Raw genomic sequence first — 8,081 nt, forward strand, 5'->3', positions numbered from 1 at the left:
CCAGGACAGCCAGGGCTACACAGAGAAACCCTGTCTCGAAAAAAAAAAGAAAGAAAGAAAATAAAAGAAAGAAAGAAAAATAGGAAGGCCAAGACAGGTAGGTCTTGGAGCTCAATAGCCAGATTGGTGAACACCAAGTTCAAGAAAAGACCAGACACGGACGGTTAGCAAGATGGTTAGCTCCATGTGCAATAGTGTTTGTCGCCAAGACTGATAACCAAAGTTGGAGCCTTGGAACACCCGTGGTGGGAAAAGAAAGCCCACTTCTGCAAGTCGTTCATGCACTAGTTCACAAGTTTGATTGAGCACCTGTGTGTGTGTGTGTGTGTGTGTGTGTGTGTGTGTGTGTAATTCAAGGTTTGTCTGCCATACTGAGTGAGCTCAAAGGCAGCAGCTTAGGCAGCTTAACAAGAAGACCCTCTCAGTAAACAAAAAAGTACAAACAAGCTGAGAATGGGCTGGAAGAATGGTTCCTGGGTTGAGAGCAACTACTGTTCTTTTAAGGGACCTGAGTTTGGATCCCACCACCTACAACGAGCAGCTCACTATGGTCTGTAACTCCAACCCCAGGGGATACAATCCCATCTCCTGGCCATATGCACAGAGACACAGAGACACATACACACATTCATTCATTCATTCATTCATTCATTTAGGTTTTTCTTGATGAGATAGGGTTTCTCTGTGTAACCCTGGCTGTCTTGGAACTTGCTCTGTAGACCAGGCTGGCCTCAAACTCAGAGATCCACCTGCTTCTGCCTCCCAAGTGCCGGATTTAAAGGCATGAACCACCTTTTTTTTTTAAAGAGCATTTATTATTTTCTGTCTGTGCAATATTTGTCCCTGCAAAATATACCATGTGTGCAGTGCCGACAGCGGCCAGAAAGGGGTGTCAGATACTCTGGGACTGGAGTTAAAAAATGAAGCCCGCCTTGTGGATCCTGGGACACCAACTCTGAAAGATCAGCCAGAGTTCTTAACCACTGAGCCATCTCTCCAGCCCCTACACACAATTTTTTTTTAAGTCTTTAATGGGCTGGGGATATAATTAACTGTATGAGAACTTAGCCAGGATGTGTGAAGTCCTGAATACATCTGCAAACGCGCGCACACACACACATACACGGAAACCCTCAACCGCATACGCAGTCAATTCAGGGTTCGAAGTTCATGTCAGTGTCCCTGGGTTCGAGTCCCAGAACTGCAGAACCAGGTCTAAGTCCAGGGGTTGCTGTGAGAACTTCAGGTTCCTCTGCTGCACTTCCACCTTCGGCCGTTAGGGGGCAGCAGGCACACGATGGATTGGCGGCGCAGGACCAGCGCGGGGGCAACTCAGGCAGAGGAAGCTGATGAAATCCTAGCCAACTTGCAGTGAGCTCATCCCGCCCGGGCGCCTCCGGAAGCCGCGGGGCCGCCCGGCCTCCGCCTGGCCCGAGCGATAACGCTCTAGTTTGGAACCAGGGCGGGAAGTCCTTCCTGAAGTCTGCCTTGTATGGGGCCTGCTGCCAGAACCCTGGGCCTGAGGGGAGGGACGAGGACAAAGTGGGTGTTTCTTGCAGAATAAAAAAAAAAGTGAATTCGGAGCCTAGTCGTGGGATGAGAGAAAGAAGGGTGGGGAGGAAGGAGAGACGGGAATGGGAAAGACTTTTGTGAGCGACAAAGATAGAGAAACTGAGGCAGAGGTTGGAGACAGAAAGCAGGCTCAAGTCAAAACAGATGGGAAGAGAGGTGGGACACGAGAGACAATAAAAGGAAGAGACCCCAGCAACAGGAACCAAGCAAGTGGCAAGGATGCTGAGGCAGGACAAGCTATGGGCGCGGTGGGGACAGGAGGGACCAGCCCTGCGGGATGGGGCGCGTCGTGGGCCCGCCCAGCCCCCCAGCCCCGCGGCGGCGCGGGCCAGTTACCAAGTTACCAAATTACCGCAGGATTCCGGAGCTTCTGACTGGCGAGGCTGCAGCCAATCAGAGAGCGGCGCCGCTGTTCTCAGGCAGGAGGCCTGGAGACACGCGCACCTTCCCACACCCAGGAAGCCGCTGACACAGGCCCGGTGGCGCGCGCCACCACTGTCCCACGGACACGCGGAGTTCTTCTCCTCGGTAACACACACGCACGGAGACCGTCCCACACCCACATGCACGCACATTCATACACACGCGTGCACTCTTATCTGCATTCGCATACATAAACACATTCACACACGTGTACACGCAACACAGATATACACAAATATTCACACATATACACGCATATAAACTTACATGTGCACACACATATACCTATGCACACACATATACACATGTACACATGCACAGTCCACACATGGACATAAACACAAGCATACACCATAGATGAATATATACACAAACATACATAGACACACTAACACACACATCTACAGGCATACACAATCCCAAGACACGGACACACACAGCCCCGGGATGATCAGCACTACACATCTTTTTGAAGTCAGTAAAGCAATGCACAGTTCACACATACCACTACACTGACACACAATGGCCTGTCACAAGTGACAGTGGCACAACCATAAGCCCCCCACACTATCACAACCACACTCGAGGGAAATTTATAACCAACATAATGTCACCGATGTGTGCACAGTCCCAGGGACAGGCAACCCAATCTGCAGACACAACCACAGTGACATACTCACAATGACACATGGCGTTGTGTAGATAACCGTGTATGCTTGGTGGCAGTGTGGAGCATGTAAACATACCCATTACTATGATATGCACACAGTCCTACTGGTGCCTGGGGTGGCAGATACCGTCAGAGAGACACACCGACATTGGTACAGAGATACAACACATCCACAAACCTTCCCCACACACACACACACATGGCTGTGACACAATCCCAGTATCACACAAATAACCCCACCCAGGAGCCATAGCATTGACACATGCCAGCCTACTGCTTGTATCTGCACACTTTTCACAGAAAAGCATCCCAAGGACTCCTATAATAGCCCAAGGACTCAACTGTCGCAACAGCCTGACACACTCATATCACCATACTTAGCATGCTGACAGGGACCATCACACTGACACACTAACCCCCTGACACGCTCACTTTCATAGAACAACTCCCTAACACACTGGCCACACGCCTAGAGGAAACTGTCACTCGTATAAACACACATCATTCCTGCCTGCCCTGGTCCGTGAAAGCTAAGCGCACGTGGGGTGCTGGGGGGAGGGATGCTCGGGAGGACTTGTGTTTGTGTATTTGGGTGCAGTTCCTCCCCCTTCCTGCACTTCCTGGGGGCGGGGCCAAGCGGCTGCCGCTGTTACCGGGTAAACTTCCCCGCCTCCCCCTTGTGCGGCCATTAGTCACCCCCCCCAGGATGATGTCATCGCCTCATTCTGGAGGCTGAGTAATCCTAGTCTCCGCCCCCTACCCCCCAGGTACCAGAGAAGGGGCGGGCCGCACCTGAGCTCCACCGAGGACTGGAGCTGGGGTCTGGAGCTGAGGGCTCGGCGCCTTCGACGTCCCTGGGGTGGGGACTGAGGAATCTGGGCCTCTCTAAAGTGACTTAAGAGTGCGTATCAGTGTCCCCGGAGACTAGGGGCTTCCAGCCCTGGATCGGTGGTAGCCGACTTCTGGATCTTTTAGGCTTGAGGTCTTTTTGTTAATGCTCACTTGCTGCGTTGTTTGCTGTTGGTTTGTGTGTGTGTGTGTGTTTGCTGGGGATGCAGCCCAGAGCCTCACCCACACTAGGCTAGGAATCCTTCACTGAGCAACATCCACACTTTATTTTTTAATTAATTAAATTTTTTTTTTTTTTTTTACTTTTAGACAGTTACCCCCTCAGGACAGAACTGTCACTAAATCACCCAGGCTGGCCTTGAAGTTTCTCTGTAATCCATACACACTATAAACTTTCTATCCTCCTGCCTCAGCTTTGCAAGTAGGTGGGAATGACCAGACCTGTATAACCGGGCTCTGCTTGCTTGTGTTTTTATGAAGACAGGCTCTCACCCTACAGCCCAGTCCGACCTGGAACTCTTAGCAATCCTCCTGCCTCACCTTCCTGGGTGTTACAGGCATGAGTCCCCTTATCTATTCAGTCCTAAAGTCTGAAGCACCCCCCAGGTGCTCCCCACATTCATGTTAAGGGCTTGATCTGCTCTCGTTCTGACTGAGGCCTGGGATAGATTGAGTGCTAAGGAGAACACAATAGATGTGAGGTCAGGTCCCCTTGGTTCTGGGAGATCACCAAGCTGTACCCCGGGAACAAGGGCTTACAGGAGAGAAAAGTGTGCAGGTCTGTGCCTCCAAGATGGGCATGTGACCACATGGATGAACCAGACACCTGAGGGTCTGAGGACATATGGGGGGTGTGAGAGGGACATGTCTATCAGTACCAATATGCTAAATTAGGCTGGGAGTTCCCCAAGACATCAGAGGTGTCTGTTTCCCAGAACCCCAGTTCCTATGCGGTGAGATGTGGGTCTTCATTTTCAAAAGTCCGTTCAGATATGCTTGCCTACCCTTTCACGCATATACACACCCAGTTGTTTTAAAATAAGGTCTCATATAATTCAAGCTGGCCTCAAAAACATACTATGTAGCCAGAGGTAACCTTGAACTCATGACTGTCCTGCCTCTACCTCCCTATTTTTGGCATGACTGGGATGGACCACTCTACCCAGCTTTATAGGGCGCTGTGGGTGGAGCTCAGGACCCACAAACACCTGCCACGCCCTCTGTGAACTGAGCCTCATCCCGTTTGGCTCCCTTTGGAAGGGGACTCAAGATCTTGTCTCTTGGGGCTAGTGGTCCCTGGGGAAAAGGGATTGTATTCTTATTAAGTAGCTCAGGTTAACCTTGAACTTCCTACAAAGCCCACGCTGGCCTTGAATCTCTGATCCTCCTGCCTCCACTTTCCAGCTTGAATTGTATGAGACCTTATTTTAAAACAGCTGGAGTGCACCATCATTTCCGGCTCATGGCCTCGGCTTCTTTTTTTCTCCATGTGCTGTTTTAGGTTTTGAGAAGGGATCTCAAAATGCAAGTCTGGCTGGCCTAAAAACTTACTATGTACCCAGAGATAGCCTTGAACTCATGACCCTCCTGCCTCTACCTCCCTCTCTCTGCACAGACCGTGCTGGCGTGGAACTTAACAGACGTCCGTCCTCTTGTCTCTGCTTCTGCCTCCCAAGGTACCATGAGGTACCATGCCTGGTGATGTCCCTGTTTTTATGACTCCTGACATCCATTGTGTGTTGGGGGGAGGGTGTCGCCGTCCTATTTTTGAGAAAGTTTTGCTATGTGACACAGGAAGGCCTCAAACCCTTAGCAATCCTCCTGCCTCCGCCTCTGGAGTGCTGGGATGGCAGGGCAGCATCAGCATTTCTGGTGTACCAGTTTTTGTGAGGCCATAGCTGAATTTCTCTTCTGTAAAGTCTTGCAACTTGTTTTCCACAGCTCTGAATTCCGTTCAGGGCACAGGTAGAGTCACTCCCTGCCTTCCTGGGGGTCACCCTGCAAAGGTCTCTTTATGGAAGGGGGATATTCGGTGGCTAATTTCCTAAGACCAACTCCATGGAACCTTCCAGCAGTGGCGTGTGGGCACTTTGCACATCCCCCACCCCACCCCCACCCCATCCCATCCCATCCCTTCTTAACTGCACAGTCTTGCCCTGCAAATGTGTGGGGCAGCATGAAGAGCCGAGGTCTCACCCCAACCGGCCACAGAGCTTGTGGGCCGCACAGCCTGCAGCTCCCCGGGGCCCGACTCCCCCGCACCCCCGCCCTACAACGAGGGCTCCCCCAGATCCGGGAGGACTTTGGCGGCGACCAATGAGAGCTCTCGCCGTCTCCGGGAGCCGGGCCGACTCTGCCCGCCTGGCATTGGGCACGCGATGGGCAGCGGCGGGCGGGGCCTGGGGGCTCCTCGCGCCTGGTTGGGCCAGGCTTGTTGCTGGGTAACGGGGCGGCGAGTTTCCCCTGGCAACGGCGGCGAGTACCGCTCACTGGCTGGCCGAGATGGAGGCAGGGCGCGGGCGCAGGCAGGCCCCGCAGACCCCAGCAACAGCGCGGCCCCCGCCCCGCGCGGAGCTGTAACCTTCACACGCGCAGCCCGGACCCTGCGGACGCCCGGACGCCCCGCCGCCCAATGCGTCCCGGCCCCGCGTGGGGACCCAGGATGTCGCTCCCTATCCGGACCAGGGCCCTGCGGTGGAAAGTTAAGTCCTTCCCAACTCCTGAGCTGCAGTTTCCTGCTTTTTAAATTTCTCATTTTTATATTTGAGAAAGGGGTTCATTCTGCAGCCCATGCTGGCCTCCAAGTCGCAATACCCCACCCTCAGCGCCTCAAGGCCCGTGATGACACGTGTGCATCTCTTCCATGCTGAGCTGACAATTGCTTATTTTATGATGTTTTTTTTTTTGTATTGTTTTTGTAAGGCAGAGGCTCTAGCAGGCCTGAACCCCTCTATGTAGACCAGGCTGCCCTCAAACTCACAGAGATGGGCCCACCTCTGCCTTCTGGTTGCTGGGTTTAAAGACCTTCACCATCAAATCGGTCTTACTCAACTTCCTGAAACAGGTCTCATATAACACACGGCTGGCCTCTAACTGGCAGCAATTCTGCCTCAGCCTCTCAGGATGACAGGGTGAAACACTATGGCTGGTTGACATTTGTTTATTTATTGTACTTAAAATAATTTTTTTTTTGAGACAGGGTCTCATAGAGCCTAAACTTATTACTAGTACTAAATGACCTTGAACTTCTGGCCCCCTCATTCAGGCATGCACAACCACACCAAGTCTTATGGGGTGCTTGAGATTGAGCTTGGAACCTCACAATACAACAGACCCAAATCCTTAGCCCTGACAGGTGACTTTTGGAGCCAGCATCTCACAGGGAAAGTGTGACTGCTGGACTGGTCTTCAACAGGTTTCTGCAAAGCACTCCAAATCAAGGCCCACAGATGTTTGGTTTGGGGGCACATGAAGAGAGAAAGACACAAGGAGGCAGAAATACTTCGCCAAGTTATTTGGGGAGCTAGCGTCAGCATCTGGGGCCTTATCCACTGTGCAGGAGGCTCGCTTGAAAAAGCATGGCTGAGGGTGCATCATGTGGGAGTTTGGGACAGAGAGTCCCTCAAGTCCCTAGCCTGCCTGGGCTGCATACTGAGACTCTTTTTCAAAGAAAACAAATAAAATTTAAGAAGCTGGGCATGGGGGACTGGAGTTAAGAGCACTGGCTGTTCTTACAGAGGACCTGGGTTCAATTCCCAGCACCCACATGGAAGCTCACAGATGTCTATAGCTCCAGTTCCTCGCACAGACATACATGCAGGCAAAACACCAAGGCACATTAAAAAAAATAAATAAGTAAATGGAGACATGGCGGCTCACTTTCATCATGTCAGTACATCAGGGGCTGAACCAAAGGATTAGGGCAGGTACAAGGTCAGCCTGAGTTAGAGAGACCCGGTCTCAGAAAGTAAAAGCCAAACCAACAAAAACTAAGGGCTGTGGATGTAGCTGAGCAACACAACGGCTGACTAGGCTAGTGCAGCCCCAGCCCCAGTCTGCTAAAGACTGACTTCAGTCTTTAGCAGAGCAAAACAGGAGCATATAGGGATCAGGTCAGCTTTGACCTCTGGAGCATCTACCTCCTCAGTGTTGAAATTACAGATGCACACCAGGAACTGCACTAGTTTTACATTCCAACTCACTAGAGTATTCTACCACTGAGCCACACCCCAGCCCCTCACTGGGGGACTCTAGGCAGGGGCTCTACCACTGAGCCACACCTCAGCCCCTCACTGGGGGACTCTAGGCAGGGGCTCTACCACTGATCTGCATCCCAACTCCTCCAGGGAACATTCTGCCTTGTTGGGGGAGGTGCTATGGCATCCTGTGGCTGAGGTCAGATGTTACTAAGCATGCTATAGTGCTCCACACACAATATCGATTTATTAAGTCTATAGAGTGGAGGAGGAGAAGCCCAGGTCCAGTCTGACCCTCTGCCCAGCCACTCTCCCCCACTTCTTCCCCTCTCTCTCTCTCTCTCTCTCTCTCTCTCTCTCTCTCTCTCTCT

This window comes from Mus pahari, chromosome 19 (genome assembly GCF_900095145.1).
Source record: "Mus pahari chromosome 19, PAHARI_EIJ_v1.1, whole genome shotgun sequence".
Taxonomy (NCBI): domain Eukaryota; kingdom Metazoa; phylum Chordata; class Mammalia; order Rodentia; family Muridae; genus Mus; species Mus pahari.